Source organism: Sinocyclocheilus anshuiensis, unplaced genomic scaffold, assembly GCF_001515605.1.
Source record: "Sinocyclocheilus anshuiensis isolate Anshui unplaced genomic scaffold, SAMN03320099.WGS_v1.1 scaffold143, whole genome shotgun sequence".
NCBI classification, from domain to species: domain Eukaryota; kingdom Metazoa; phylum Chordata; class Actinopteri; order Cypriniformes; family Cyprinidae; genus Sinocyclocheilus; species Sinocyclocheilus anshuiensis.
In genome coordinates, this window is record NW_015548197.1 from 471,139 (window position 1) to 487,862 (window position 16,724).

The following is a 16,724-nucleotide window of genomic DNA, read 5'->3' on the forward strand; positions in this document are numbered from 1 at the left end:
TCTTGTCAGGCATATTTACAACAAAAATCAATTTATGACATATTAAAAGACTAATTACTTTCACCCCAAATACTAATTAGTTGTAATTTTACATTTTTAAAATTTTCCACTATCCTAGGTTTTGCACATTTGTCAGTAAGAATTTTTTACTCATTTAAAACACAATCAAATTTAATATGCTCCATTATTCTTTTAGATATTTTAATATGTACACGTCAGAATAAGCATCTTGTTTGAATTTTTACATAAATATTGTGTTACACTGAATGACAGTGTAACATTATTTCAACCAAATTTTGACATTTTATTCTCCAAAAACTTATTTGAAACCTTAAAAGTAGACACTTTAATTACATTTAATGTGCTTTCTATAGACATATAATCACTTTTGTAAATGTATTTTGATGCGGACATCTTAATGTCTTTGACCCATGTATCATTGTAACAGTCGCATCTCTTGGGCTTTATATCCCCAAACAATGCACAGAGATAAAAAAACAAAAAAAACAATAGACCCACAACTCCTTTTCACCAGATTTACTTCAGCCAAACATTGTGTAGCACTTTGTGTAGGTGTTTGGTGGGTAAATTTCCCCCTTGCGATAGATGTAGACTTGTTTCCTGTGTAGGTGAATGACAGTGTAACATTATTTCAACCAAATTTTGACATTTTATTCTCCAAAAACTTATTTGAAACCTTAAAAGTAGACACTTTACTTACATGTAATGTGCTTTCTATGGACATAAAATCACTTTTGTCAATTTCTTTTGATGCGGACATCTTAATGTCTTTGACCCAATTACATATATGTGTGTACATCAGGGCTGCACAATTATGACAAAAATCATAATTGTCGATTATTCCCTCGAAATTTTAATTGCGATTATTAATTACGAATATCACAATTTACATTGAATGATGTTTATACCATTGTTTGAAGCAACCGCGTGCCATATTTTTACATGGAAATGAACAAGCTGAAAACACTCTAGCTGAAAAACTTTTATTGCTTTTCTGTTGTATTAATATGAAGTGATAGTTAATATTAACTTTTAAATCTAAAGTTTATGTAATCGTTCAAAGCGGCAATTAATCGTTTAAAGTCCACTTATGCTATTCCGCGTGCTGAAGGCGTTTTTTTCTTTCTACAAGTTTTCTTAAGGGTTTTCCCATTGTTTTAATTTAAGTTTAACATTATAATATACTGTGTTTATTTGTACTTTTCCTTATTTAAAGAAGAAGCCAATCCAATGTATACTTGACATTTGAGGCTTATAAAGGAATATTACAAAAAAATAACATTAATCTTAAATAAATAAAATATATAAATGCTTATATCAAATTTAGTTTAATCACATTTGACCATGTTTAGAAACATTCCACATATTTTTCCATAAATTTAATGCTAAATAAAGACCTAATAACCTTATTTTGGCTCACATCAAAAGTAATATGCATCTACCCTGAGTACGGGCCATTATAAAGTCCAAAGCCTGTGTGATTCCCAGCCTCCGTCAGCCTTCAGCACCATTCACTCCAGCTTCTCTCTGTTAGTCTGAGATGTTTGTGTCTCATATTCAGTATTACAGTGTAAAGTCATTACTCTCTCTCCTCTCTGAGTGTCTCTGCTGAGAGCTTCTGCTTGTTTTCTCTTATCTGCACCGCTTCATCACGTGTTTGCATGCTTTAATTTAACACGTAGTCAGACGTGTGTATTCATTACTGTGTTGAACTAAAGACAGAGCACAAAAACTGCCCTTGTAGGCCAAGATATTAGCATATGCTGATTTGCAACCTGCTAAACAATGTTATTTTTGCGTGTCTGTATTTCATAAGCAACTTTTGCAAAGAATACTGTCAAGGACGCAGCATGCGAGACTCTTTAAGGTAAGTTTTCCAGGGTCAAACCTGCCACGGATTCACAGAATCACATCTGAAAATGTTGCTATGGTAACCATTCATTTGGACGTGCTAAAACAGGAGGTGGCATGCAAATATTGCTCTCTGCCTCCCTCGCTTCTCCTTTATCACACCTCCTCTACAGCTCTCTTTCTCCTGATCTTTCGCTTCTGCATCAGTCGGGTGGATGTAGGTTGAAAGTATAAAGCCCGGCGCTGTTTGACAGCCGTGTGTGATGTAAAGGTCTCTAGCCTCATTTTTCACCGCGCATGTATTCATTATGCATGATATAATTCACAGATTTTTAAATATAGATGGTTTTTATACTCTAAAATAAAGGCATAATGGATTTCAGTCACATTATGTTAGGTTTCTTGTGAAGCAAAACAATCATACAATGTAAAAAAAAGTTGAAATTTAAATACTATTGAAGTACGTTCAAAAAGGAAATACTATTTCAGTCTTTCTACGTCAAAATTTCACATTTAATTCAATGTTTACTTGCCATTTTTAATTGTTTTTAAAATTCAATAGCAATTTCAGAGTGAAAATGTTTCCAAATAAATCCTACGTCAGTTTTTTTCCAGTGTAATTGAGATTTATGGACATTTTCCACCTCCTTTCTAACCTATTTATTAAACAGGCCGCTGTACCTTTAAGACTTGACCTCTCAGGGTCAAATATGTTAATGAGCTCATGGTTGTGATGTCATAAATACACTGATTTCTGAATGAGTCATTTTTGCTGTTTTTAGTTTCATTAAATGCTCTTGTTCATTAAAAGTACGGCATTCGCATCATTACCGAAGCCATGTTTGATATGCATGCTATCCGTTACTGTGGAAACAATAACACAAATCTGCATATTAGACTATTAACTTCACCGCGCACCACAGAAAATGAACGTCATGTGGTTGCAGGGGCAAATTAAATGCATATGTACAACTCGTATTTGCATATTCATGTGCACACATACATATTCATGTTGCACATTTGACTTGAAACTTGTCAAGAACATGTTTCCAGCTTATATTTCACCCCAAATCAAAAGAAAGAAGTAAGAAATTATATTTTGCTTACACAAAAGGAAGCCTATTTTCAGGACCATCAAGAATGAATAGGACTAAGACAATTATTATTTTTATGAAAGCATACTTTCATAACAAATCTATATATTACATACAGCTTATGGCATGAAATAAATAAATTAAAACAAAATTGTATCATATTTATATAGAATATAAATATTATAATAATCAATGCAAACAGGGTGATTTTAGTTAAGTTAATTTAGCATCATTGTGATAGTATAGGTTTTATTAATATTTTGAATGTTTTATATTTTCTGGTTTCATTTTAATTTTAAAGTTTTAGTAATTTTGTTTAGTGCTTTTGTCATTTTTATAAAAAAAATAAATGATTTCTTATTAATAAAATAAATGATTTCTTAATCATTTTTTAAAAATACCTCTATAGTTTTCAATAATTTACTATATTAACGTATTAAGTAAATTAATATATTATAAAAATCTAATAGGGTTACTTTAAAAGGGATATTTTAGTAATTAGGTTATTTTGGTATCTCTGAGATAGAATTATTAAAATAAATATTTTTTTAAATAGTTTTTATTTTTATAGTTAATTTTTTTATTTTAATTGAAGTTAAAGTTTTAATCATTTTGGTGTGTGCTTTTGTCATTTTTCTTGTTTTTTAAATGTCATATACAGTATATATATATATATATATATATATATAGTGTATACTGTCGGCTGGTGAGCAGGCGGAAAATCACCTGATCCTGCTGGATTTACGAGTGTATCGCGCCTCTGTCTTGTCAAGTCTCACAACAGCCAGTCATCCGTGACGCACAAAACAGGCTTTAAATAGTTTTTATTTTTATAGTAAATTTTTTTATTTTAATTGAAGTTAAAGTTTTAATCATTTTGGTGTGTGCTTTTGTCATTTTTCTTGTTTTTTAAATGTCATATACAGTATATATATATATATATATATATATAGTGAGTGAAAAATTGAAGGGGGTCTGAATACTTTCCGTACCCACTGTAGTGTATACTGTCGGCTGGTGAGCAGGCGGAAAATCACCTGATCCTGCTGGATTTACGAGTGTATCGCGCCTCTGTCTTGTCAAGTCTCACAACAGCCAGTCATCCGTGACGCACAAAACAGGCCGGACAGAAGTGGCCAGACCTGAGAGCGAGAGAGATGCCAGAGACCGATGCATAAATGAGGCCTTTCAATCACTGCAGCAGCTCTGCATTATTTAAACATCCAGTAAATATTAATCTGCCTTTACAGCCAGAGGCCAGAAACATGCAACCTGAACCTGAACGCCTGGCCAACATATTACACACAAAGCCAACATGACTTTTTGCATCACATTTGACTTGAATAATCGGCATACTAGTGTTGCATTATGAATTGTTTTCAGACACAATAAATTTGCAACCACACATTTAGGTAAAACCAAAAGCACAACATTTTTACATAAAGTTGGATTAAAGGGATAGTTCACCCAAAAATGAAAATGACCCCATGATTTACTCACCCTCAAGCCATGAGGATCCTATATGACTTTCTTCTTTCAGATGAATACAATCAGAGTTATATAAAAAAATGTCCTGGCTCTTCTAAGCTTTATAATGGCAGTGAATGGGTGTTGAGATTTTGAAGCCCAAAACACTGCGTCCATCCATCATAAAAAGCGCTCCACACGGCTCCGGGGGGTTAATAATTATTAAAAATAATTTAAAGAGGACAATTTTAGTTATTTTAGTTATTAGGTTATCATCACAACACTATTGTAGGTTTTATAAAATTATAACAGGTAATATAATGAATTAGTATTTATTTTTATATTTTCTGTTTTCATTTGAATTGTACTTAAAATATTAGTAATTTTGTTGTATATTTTTGTCATTTTTCTTATTTTTTGATATGTCCATATAGCTTTCATTAATTGATATATTAGGGTTATTTTAACAGGTTTATTTTAGTGGTTATTTTAGTATCACTGAGATGTATTATTAATATTTTGAGTTCGTTTTTATTTTTAGATTTTCTGTTTTAATTTTCATTTTAAAGTTATAAAGTTTGTCATTTTTCTTATTTTCTTTTTTTAATGTCTAGTTTTCATAAATTTATACATAAACTATATTAGGATTAATTTAACGGGTATTTCAGTTATTAGGTTCTTTTAGTATCACTGAGATGCTTTTATAGTTTTTATGAATATTTTGAATACATTTTTTATATTTTTTGTTTTCTTCTAATTTTTTAAGTTTTTAGTAATTTTGAGTGCTTTTGTCATTTTTTAGTTTTTTAAATTATCTTAATTATTTTTTCTTATTTTTTCTTCTTATTATTATTATCTTATAGTCTTTCATTATTTTAATTATGGCACCATGGCAACTGACTGAAAAAATGTTTAAATTAACATAAATGAACTGAATAACACTCACTGAACTAAATACGCAAAATAATGCGGTAATGTGAAAATGTTATGTTACATAATGCATACTGTTTCAAACTATGAAAATAACATTATACAGTATGCTAAAGAAGTACGCTAGTATTCCTATCTTGTGTGAATAAAGCTAAAGGGAAATGTGGCTGTGTTGCTGTGTAATCTGTGACTATGTGAATAATTAAAGCCGTCTTGCTTATCTCAAACAGATAAAAACCTGCTGCAGAGTTTGCATAAACAAACAGCACAGCACAGAAATACAGAAGTGACAGAAATACTGCTAGATTTGTGCAAGAGTGAAAAACCCTATAGATATCAGAAGATTTGAAGCATTAAATCACCCAGAAATCATCATGGATGTGGGGGAGCTGCTGAATTATCAGGTACTGACGCGTTTGATGAATGTGTCACTGGTTGATCTGCTCTGCTTGTATCGGTGAGCTAAGTAATCTTTTACTGAACTAGAACAGACGCATTCGGGTTATCGAGTGTTTGTTTCTGTTTACATGTTCATTTATTATTCACTGTATTCATTTTAATGGATTTTGTATAGATGCCAGATTCAGTCGTGCCTAACTGATATACAGTAAAAGTACTGTACAAAAAAAAGTACTAAAATGACAATTTCCACGAATGTTCAATGTTAATAGACATTGAAATAATACCATGCCCACAAACTATGTTTTTTTTTTTTCAAATGTGTGAATTAGCAACTGAATAACATTTTCTGGATTAATGTTTCTTGAAACTGAATGTCTAAATTAGGCCTAGGTGTTTACAAGCGTATTATTCCAAAAATATTAGGATTTTTGTTTAACATTTATTAATTTAGCAAACGCTTTTATACAAAACAAAGTAAAAACATAAAACTTCTATAACTTTTAACAAATGTACTAACCATTAACCAGCTTTTAAACAAAAAATAGAGTCTTTCATATTTTATGACCTGTAGCCAATAATTGTTTTCTGTAATTGTAAATAATTAATTAAGTTTAATTTATAATGTTTTTGCCTATTATTATTATGTTATGGCTGATTATTATGTTTGATTGCTGTTATTATACACGTTTCTTGAAACAAAATGTCTACATTTTATTAGGATATTATTCCAAAAATATTTAGATTTTTTGTTTAACATTTATTCATTAAATTTATATTTATTAATTTTATCCAAAACAAAGTAAAAACATTAAGCATTGTATCATATTGGGCCTTACTTTTATTCCTTTTAACAAAGGTACTATATGTTATCTGTATTTAGCCTATTTGTACATTATGAAGATTTAATACCTGATTTTAATACTTTTTTAAATTTGAGATTAGAAATACACTGTAAAAAAATATATATATTTATATTAGTAAACTTATTGGTAATCTGTACTAAAAATATTATTTACTTCTGTGTGGCAGAATTGAATTATTAATGAAACTCAACAAGTATGACATTGTAGTTTTGTTCAGACATTAATAAAAAGGTCTTCTAGTAATAGTGGCAAAAAAATGTCTTAGTTGCATAAGTAATGTTATATTATCTACAGTAACTATTATAGATTTGCATTGAGTTGTGAGTGTGGTTCTCTTTGATGCAGATGTGTTGCATAAATCTGAGAATAGTCAAACGGACTGTCTGTGTCTGGATCCGTCTCAGCCTCACGGTCATGTGAAATCTTCTCTTTTCAGCCCTACCGAGGTGCCAAGAGACCCAGAGATGAAGACAGCCACGAGGAGTCCAGAAGCAAGCAGAAGACGGCGGGCCGAGACGGCAGACGGGTGCTGGTGAGATCAGAGGCGGACAGTGAGGAGCAGACAGGAGACGGGGAGAAGATCCTGGAGAGACTGATGGATCAGGACGGAGAAGATCCAGAGGTGAAACCAGACCTTAGTCATACGGGGTTATTTTACATTCAGCGAGGAGGGTAAAACCTAGTGCTGGGCGGTATGACCAAACATTTATATCACGGTATTTTTCAAAATTATACCGGTTTCACGGTACATGACGGTATTTTTTTTCATGCATGACCGGGTGTTAACAATATTTTCTACTGATTGAGAGAGGAAATACTGCAGTATATTGACTTAGAATGCCCTATTTTACTGTCATGATGAGTGAATATTGTCAAATAATACCACACTAAATAGTGACTAAACACGACCCAGGTTAACCAGGAGTCACTCTCATTTATAATCGCGGCATCGTCTGATAAAATCAATATGCATCTACACTAAAGTTGTTTTGGCTATATTACTTTTTTGTCTCATGCAGCGCACTGCCTGCGTCTGAGTAACAAACTAAAAAAAACAACAAACAAAAAAGTGCATGTGATATTAACAGACGAACTACGCTCATATTAATAATTCCAAACAATCAGTAAGCGACAGGTGCTTGGAAACTCTGTTTTGTACTCGTTTATTGACGAGTCGGCTGCGGTGCGGCCAACTGAATGCACGGTCAATGTGGATATTGTGGATGAGTTCTTCTGTGTCATCACGTTCTATTAGTTCTACAGCTTCAATTTCGGAACTTTCACGCTTAGTAACACATACAGCTGTTCCCTCACCACAGTGCAACAGTGAAAAGAGACCCCTTTCAAACAGTGTCGCGTTCCGAACGTTGTTTAAGCGACATACAATGGTATTGCAGTATTTTAAAAATTCATATCATTACAAAAATAAACACCGGTATTCGGTATGAACCGGTATACCGCCCAGCACTACTAAAACCTCTGGTTTATTATAAAAAACAAATGAGCTCTCTGAATATATGATTAATACATTTCCTGTAGAATGTTTTATGCCAATGTCATTTTATTTAATAAAAATTAATCAAATGATATATAATACATGCTCTTCACAATGCAAAACAGCATAATAAAGATATTTCAATAATAATAATGTCTTAAATTCTGTAAGGTCCTCATTTAGCAATTCAGTTAAAAGAAAACTGCCTTAATATATTTGTTTGTGATGGACAATTATTTAATCTATAACACAAAACAGATCTTCATATTTTATGACCTAAAACCAATAACTGTTTTGTGTAATATAATTGATTAGATTTAATGTTTAATATTTGTGTTTTTCTTTTAGTCGTGTACCAATAATAATAATATATTATGGCCCGTAACCAATTTGATTTCTAATATTATATATGTTTACTCTTTAACCTGTTTTTAAACACAAACTACAGTTTTTCATACTTTATGACTTATAATCAATAATTCAACAATTGTGTAATTATAAATCATTAATTAGATTTAATTTTTAATTAATTTATTCTGGTGTCACTAATAAAATATTTATTCTTACCATTAATCTGTTTTTAACCAATAATGTTTTTTGTTATATGGATGTGGTGTTATTGCCAATATTAAAAGTCTATTCTGTTTTGCATCTATTTTTTAAAATAGCATTCACACTAGAGCTCCAATCTAGAATTTTTCATGCTTCAAATAAAAATAGCCATAAAAACATTTTAGGTGTATATAGTATTTTGAACCCGAAAAAAAGCAAGTCTCATGTAATTCAGAGGCACGCTGGTGTCTCTCTATACTGAAGAGAATCATGACCTTTGACCTCCTGACCTGCTGTGTGTTAACAGGGCGAGCCCGTGGATGAGAGCACAGTGAAGAAAATGATCCTGACCTTTGAGAAGAGATCCTACAAAAACCAGGAGCTGCGGATCAAGTTTCCCGACAACCCCGAGAAGTGAGTTTAAATCTCACCGTTCACTTTATATGGGAAATGAGAGACAAACAGAGAGGCACAACCTCACTCCCTGTTGTCGGCAGGTTCATGGAGGCGGAGCTTGACCTGAATGACATCATCCAGGAGATGCACGTCATCGCCACTATTCCTGAGCTCTATCATCTGCTGGTGGAGCTGAACGCCGTTCATTCTCTGCTCGGCCTCCTCAGCCACGACAACACTGATATCCTCAGCATCACATGACCTTCACAAACCGCGAGAGCTCATGTGTTACACTCAGCGCCTCGTGGCTTATTGTTTTACAAAAATGGAAACCACAGCAATATAATAAGAAGCACCAGTGCTCAAGAAATAATTACTTTTAATAGTAAGTTAGTAATTGCATGCTATTAGGGATGCACTATCCATTGGTATTGGTAATATTATTAGCATTTTTGTTTAACATTTACCCATTAGATTTACATTGATTAATTTAGTAGGTGTTTTTATGCAAAAATTATATCAGTCTTAATAATTAATCTTTTTTTTTTTTACCAAAAGAATAAAAAAAATATACAAAATCTTATATATATATTTTTAATTCTTTAAGATTTTAAATTCTGGATTGGAAATTTACTGTAAAAAAATATATTTATTTTAATATATTTCTATAAGTAATCATATTGGTAATCAGTCATGAAAATATTGGTTATCATCAATATAAAAAAATAGTTAATAGCCATTTTTAAAAACAATTGTATATATGAAAAAAGCTGTTAGCAATAATAACACAAAAATCATTATCTAAATGACCATAAAAAAAAAAGGTCTTGGCCATAACAATGCAAATATGCAAATATACACTGCCTTTCAAAAGTTTGGGGTCGGTAAAATTCAAAACTGCATTTATTTGATTTAAAATATTTCATAATATATTTCACAAAATATATAATATTTAATATATAAAATGTTCACAAAACAGTAAAACAAAATGTAGTAAATACATTAATATTGTGAAATATTATTGCAATTTAAAATAGCTGTTTTCTATGTCGTGCTGCTGAATATTTTAGTGTAAACTGTGATACATTTTATTTTTCAGGATTCACAGATTAATAGAAAGTTCAAAAGAACAGTGTTTATCTGAAATAGAAGTCTAGAAAATGTAACATTACAAATGTCTTTAATTTCCTAAAAAAATAAAAAAACTTACCGACCCAATCCTTTGAGCAGTAGTGTATATATATGTATATATAGTATATATATTGCTTATTGCACATAAAAAAAATATATATATATATTTTGCATCCCTATTTCAAATATGCTTGTTATGATTTATGTTTAGCAGTTGGTCAGTATTGCAAGTCCTTAATGTGAATCACATATGAGCATCGTGGTGGTGGATCTCCTGCAGGAGCTGACAGACATCGACATGCTTCACGAGAGCGAGGAGGGGGCCGAGGTGCTCATCGACGCTCTGGTAAGGAAATATTTATTTAATAATCAGAGAATACACATCATCAGTGGCGTTACAGGAGATTATGTGCTGATTCACCAGCATTAGCATGTCACGGTCCAGCGGCACAATGAGATTATTATGAGAAAATGACATGAATTACTGCTGCGAGAAATGTAGCCTGACATTTGCGAGAGGAGCAGAGAGAGACGACGTTCATATCCAGACTGTTGTTGAGGTTGTGCAATCACGGCTTGTGTCAGATGGAGCAGAGGAAACTGGAAGAGCTTGTGAACAATCAGAGGCTGATTGAACCGCATGCGTCTGATTGCTGCCGTTTAGTGTTTGTGTTGTGCAGTCGAGCAAAAGCATTTACACATCTGAATAACTGTTTATATGGCAGCTCAACAAACACGGTACAAAATGGGGCTTGAAATATATAAAAAAAAATTATTGTTAAATATACATTAAAAAATTAAATAAAAAAAAAGATATATTAAAATACATATAATTTATTATTAAAATATAAATGTAAAAATGTAAAACAAATCATTAAAATATATTTAAAAAAAATGTATACAATGTATTAAATTGATCAACAGTGCCAGTAAAGACATTTATAATGTTACCAAAGATTTCTATTTCAAATAAATGCTGTACTTTTGAACTCTCTATTCATCAAAGAATCAGAAAAAATAAAATGTATCACAGTTTCCCCAAAAATATTGGGCAGCACAACTGTTTTCAACATTGATAATAATCAGAAATGTTTCTTGAGCAGCAAATCAGCATATTAGAATGATTTCTGAAGATCATGTGACACTGAAGACTGGAGCAATGATGCTGAAAATACAGCTGCGCATCACAGAAATAAATTACAGTTTAACATATATTCTCATAAAAAACAGCAATTTTAAATTGTAATAATATTTCACAATTTTACTGTTTTTACTGTATCTTTTTTTATCAAATAAACGCAGCATTGGTGAGCAGAAAATAAACTGATAATCAGTGAATGGAGATGATAAACCTTCAGACGCTACAGCTGCGCATCACAGAAATAAATTACATTTTAACATATATTCTCATAAAAAATTTTAAATTGTAATAATATTTCACAATTTTACTGTTTTTACTGTATCTTTTTTTATCAAATAAACGCAGCATTGGTGAGCAGAAAATAAACTGATAATCAGTGAATGGAGATGATAAACCTTCAGACGCTGATCATCAACCACAGAAGCTCTATGGCATGTGTCTAAATTTAGTTTCAAACTCTGATTTGTGTGATCATTTTCTAGCATTAGCCTAAATAAATGCCTTCATGTTTTGATGTTTGTTGAATGGTTTTCATGTGTTTGTTTAGTTGGAGGGTCAGGTCGTAGCTCTCATGGTGCAGAATATGGAGCGTTTGGACGAGACGGTGAAGGAGGAAGCTGATGGAGTTTATAACACTTTGGGTAAGTCACACACTAACCAACTAACCAACACACATAAACTAGTCCAAAGAGCAGGCTTCAATCTGATTGGCTGGAGTCAGAGCACACTGGTTTTCATCGGTTCACTGGGAAACAAATAGTGTGTCCGAAATCGCATACTGTCTGAGTAGGTACTACATTTGAATTTGAACTTACTTCACAACCATTAAAAAAGGGTGTTCTATGAGTAGTATGAATGAAATTTGTTACCGTCATGTGACCTCCCAGCGTGAGTTCGGTGCTACGCTGCCATTCATAAATCCCCTCCTGTGGCCTCATGGGATAGTAAAGTATCCATCAGATGCGCACTTCAGAATCTCGGAGGAAGAAGTAGTTATCTCTTTGCCAACCATTTTTCAAATTCTGTGTAGTAGGAAAATAATCAATTCCGGATGCTGCAAAAGTTGTGTTTACACGTTCCCAAACTACAACAGATGACAGCTAAACTCTCTAACTCTAAAATATTCAGAGATTTTTTTTTTCCATACTTTATTTAATTAAAAAAAAAAACATTCCAGTAGCTCAAGCAGTGAAGTATGATGCTATCAATGCCAAAGTCATGGGTTTATTATTTATTTATTTTGATAATGCATGAACTGATAAAATGAATACCTTGAATTTGAAGCAAGTTGCTTTGGATTAAAGTGTCTGCCAAATGCAAAAAATGTAAATGCAATGACATATAACAAAAAATACTTTTTTTGTAATTCTAAATAATTTAATAAGAATAAGAATCATTTATTTAAGTTTTATTCATTAATTCATTCATTCATTTATTTACCAAACTACAAGTAGCAACTAAACACTGGATTTTCTGGGTTTGCCATTAAAAAATATTCAGATATTTTTTCGAGACACTTTGTAGCAAGTAAACCAGATATTCACGAGCACAGCTGTTTGTTTTCAGAGAAAATGCCTGATTTCAGATTTACCCTCATCTAAATGAAAATATGAAATGAAATAATACTTTTATTCAACATGGATGGATTAAATTGATCCAAAGTGAAAGTAAAGACATTTATAATGTTATGAAACATTTAGATATTTTTTATTTTTTTAGATATATCTATTTCAAATAAATGTTTTTTTTGAACTCTCTATTCATCAAAGAATGATGAAGATAAATGTATCACGGTTTCCATAAAAATATGAAGCAGCACAACTGTTTTCAACATTGATAATAATCAGAAATGTTTCTTGAGCAGCAAATCAGCATATTAGAATGATTTCTGAAGATTATGTGACACTGAAGACTGGAGTAATGATGCTGAAAATTCAGCTTTGATCACAGCAATAAATTACAGTTTACAATATATTAAAATAGAAAACAGTTCTTTTAATATATAATAATATTTCACATTATTACTGCTTTTACTGCATTTTTGATCTAATAAATGAAACCTTGAAAAGCCTAAGAGTCTTCTTTCAAAAACATTAAAATCTAAATGATTCCAAACCTTTGGTAGTACAGTATATGCATAAAAATATGTAAAATAAAACAAAAGTCTTTTTATGAGGGAGAAAATGGCTGAATGCTCCTTTAAAGCTGTTTTGTCTGTTAGAAAGACTGCGTCTGGCTTGAGTTTGCAGGTTTGGTTCTGGAAAGATCCTGGTCAGCTGCAGAGAGAGATAAATGGTCTGACTGAACGGATTTAAACGGCACATTTCCTCCATGTCTTCCTCTTTCCCTGTCTTCCTCTGCTGTTCCAGTTCTTGTGTAATCTCTTTCCCTTCCTCATGAGATTTCGCACCCTCTCTCTCTCTCTCTCTTTTCCTCCCACTCATCGCTGTGAGATTTTTCTCCCATCATGCCTCTGATTGAGTTATCAGGAGTCTTTTATAATACAGATGAGTCTCAAACTCCCTTGTGATGTGTCATATAGAGCTGTTCGCTCTGCTCGCTCTTTCCGTCTTTTTGTGCGTCCGTGGCTCGACAATGAGGGTTTTTTTCTGCTGGTCTGGGCTGTAGTTCAGATTTTTACTCACACTGGTGACATTTTCTCAGGCCCTAAGGCGAAAGCAAGATTTTTTTTTAGCAACCTATTTTTAAATGGTGTCAGAAGCAAAGAATATTCTTATTAAAGCAATAGTTCACCCAAACTTTTGCTCTTTTCCATACAACTGCAGTTTATGGTGACCATGTGTGTCGAGCAAAAATGGACAGCAAAAATGCCATAAAAGTAGTCTTTTATCGTGTGCTTTATCCCAAGTCTTACGATTGCTTCTAGTGAGAAACTCGACCAAAAAAAAAACTATTTTCAGTATAAACTACTCAAATGTGTAATAATAAAACACATAGTATTTCCAGAGACATTATATATTATGTTGATATAAATTTTTGAAATGCAAGTTTAAAATGAATATAAAATATAAAAAAACACATGATATAAAAATATGTAAAATAAATGTGTATTTTATATATGTACCATCAAAAATGTTTTATTGTAGACCCACAGCCTGTTCTGAGTCATGCATTTGTTTTTAAAGCATTTATTTATGCATTTAAGGATTTTTGCATTTATTTATGTGTTTATTAATGTATTTATTTAAGCATTTCAGGATTTATTTATTCATTGTTGTGATTTTATTTATGTATTTATGCATTTGTTTATGTGTTTATGCATTAATTCAAGGATTTATTTATTTGTTTAAGCATTTATTTAAGCATTTGTTTATACATCTATTTATGCATTTAAGGATTTATATATGCAGTTGTTCATGCATTTTTATTTATGTATTTATTTATGCACGTTATTTATTTTTTACATTTATGCATTTATTTATGCATATATGGATTTATGCATTTCTGTATTTTTACTTATGCATTTAAGCTTTTAATTTTTTGATATAGATGTTATAATATTTATTATTATTTATTTTTACAAAAGTGTAAAATACATTCATGCAGAATGTATTTAATTAGAATAAGAATATATTTATTATTACACATTTATGTAATAAAATTCACAAGAATTGAACAGGAGCCAGTTTTTAATTTCTGAAGACTTGTCCAAAGCTTATTGTCACTCAAAGTGATCTGATAATATAGGGAACGGCTCAAACCTCAGGTCATCGGGTCGTCCTTACTGTCAGGTCTGGATGTCAAATTAGTGCTGTGGTTTCTGTGTTCATGCATTCAGTGTTGAGTGAACATCTTCTGATCTCACTGCAGTGTCTCCATCAGTTATCATAGCAACTAGGTGAAGCAGACACTGCAAAAACTAGGTCATAACACAACACACACGATTCACAGAAGCACGTGTGTGTATGACAGGCTTGGACTTACAGTAACAGCAGATCTCTCTGTCTTTCTGTGGCAGCTGTGATTGAGAACGTGGCAGAGTTTCGTCCCGGTCTGTACAGAAGCGGCCCCTCAGGGTTTGATGCAGTGGCTGCTGAAGAGGATCAAGGTGAGACACCCATCCGTCACAGTAAACATCACTGCTAATGGAACATCCATTAGCAACTCCATTCACTGATGGGTGCTGTTGTCTTTATGAATGCAGTGTGCTAATAGATGAAATCTGACAATGGAGTTTGGCTTGATAAACCAATATACTGTTACTGTACAAACATGGCCCTAGTTCTTCTAAAATCTCTAACATGTGACCAAACTGTCTTTCAAACTACATCCACTAAACTTGGCACAGACCTACAGCCTGTTCTCAGTCTGGTTGGCTGGTTTGTTTATTTATTTATTTATGCATTTTATTTATTCATACACTTTATTTATTCTTATATTTTATTTGTGTATTCAATTTTGCAAATATGTATTTGTCTGTCTATTTATTTATTTAGCATTTATGTATTCATTTATGCATTTTTACATTTATGTATGTGTGCATTTTTGCACTTATTTAGGCATTTGTTTATGATTTTGGCATTTATTATTATTTAATAATTTTTACATTTATTTATGTACTTTATTTTGCATATGTTTGCATTTTCTTTTTCATTTATGCATTTATTTAAGCACTTCTGCATTTTTTTTTTTTTTACAGGTTTTGTAAATAATATATACATATATACAAGTAAACATTATTTATTAATTTATTTACATTGGTCCAACATGACCATGTCTGACTCAACTAGGGATGTAACGATTAACCGCGAGCCGGTTGAAAATCGATTTAAATATGTGACGTATAAGTTTTTCAAAAGTGAAAACAAAAAGAAAAGTAAAACGGTGACAGTGTCCCCCCCTCCCCATAAGAATACCAGCATGTTCACCTTGTCTGGTTTAAAGGGGTCATATGATGCTTTTTTAAAGATCATTATTTTGTGTATTTGGTGTAACAGAATATGTTGACACCGTGAATTGAATCGAATTGTGAAATCAAAACCGTGAATCGAATCGAATCGTGAGTTGAGTGAATCGTTACATCCCTAGACTCAACCAATGGGGTCATTATTTTTGCAATTCCATGCACAGATATTACACACTTGCAACATCCCTCACAAATGCATAAATGAATGCATGAATGAATAAATAAATGCATAAATGCAAATAGTAAAGCAGCTCGCTGACCATGTAATCATGCATAGTTACCATAATAAATAAAGCAAAGCCAATTAAGCAAAACCTGTAAATAATAATAAATAAATCAAACAAACACAGCAATAATTCAGTATTTTAAAAGCGCATTAGCGTTTCCACTTATTTCACTCTATATTTAACTCTGAGTAGCTTACTTAGAGATGACTCTGCATTAAACTGGGATA

General features: G+C 31.8%; 1 pseudogene; it reads left to right on the forward strand.

Moving 5' to 3' along the window:
- The first annotated feature begins 5,702 nt into the window (after nt 1–5,702).
- Nucleotides 5,703–16,724, forward strand: part of LOC107653228 (beta-catenin-like protein 1) — a 52,887-nt pseudogene continuing 41,865 nt past the window's right edge.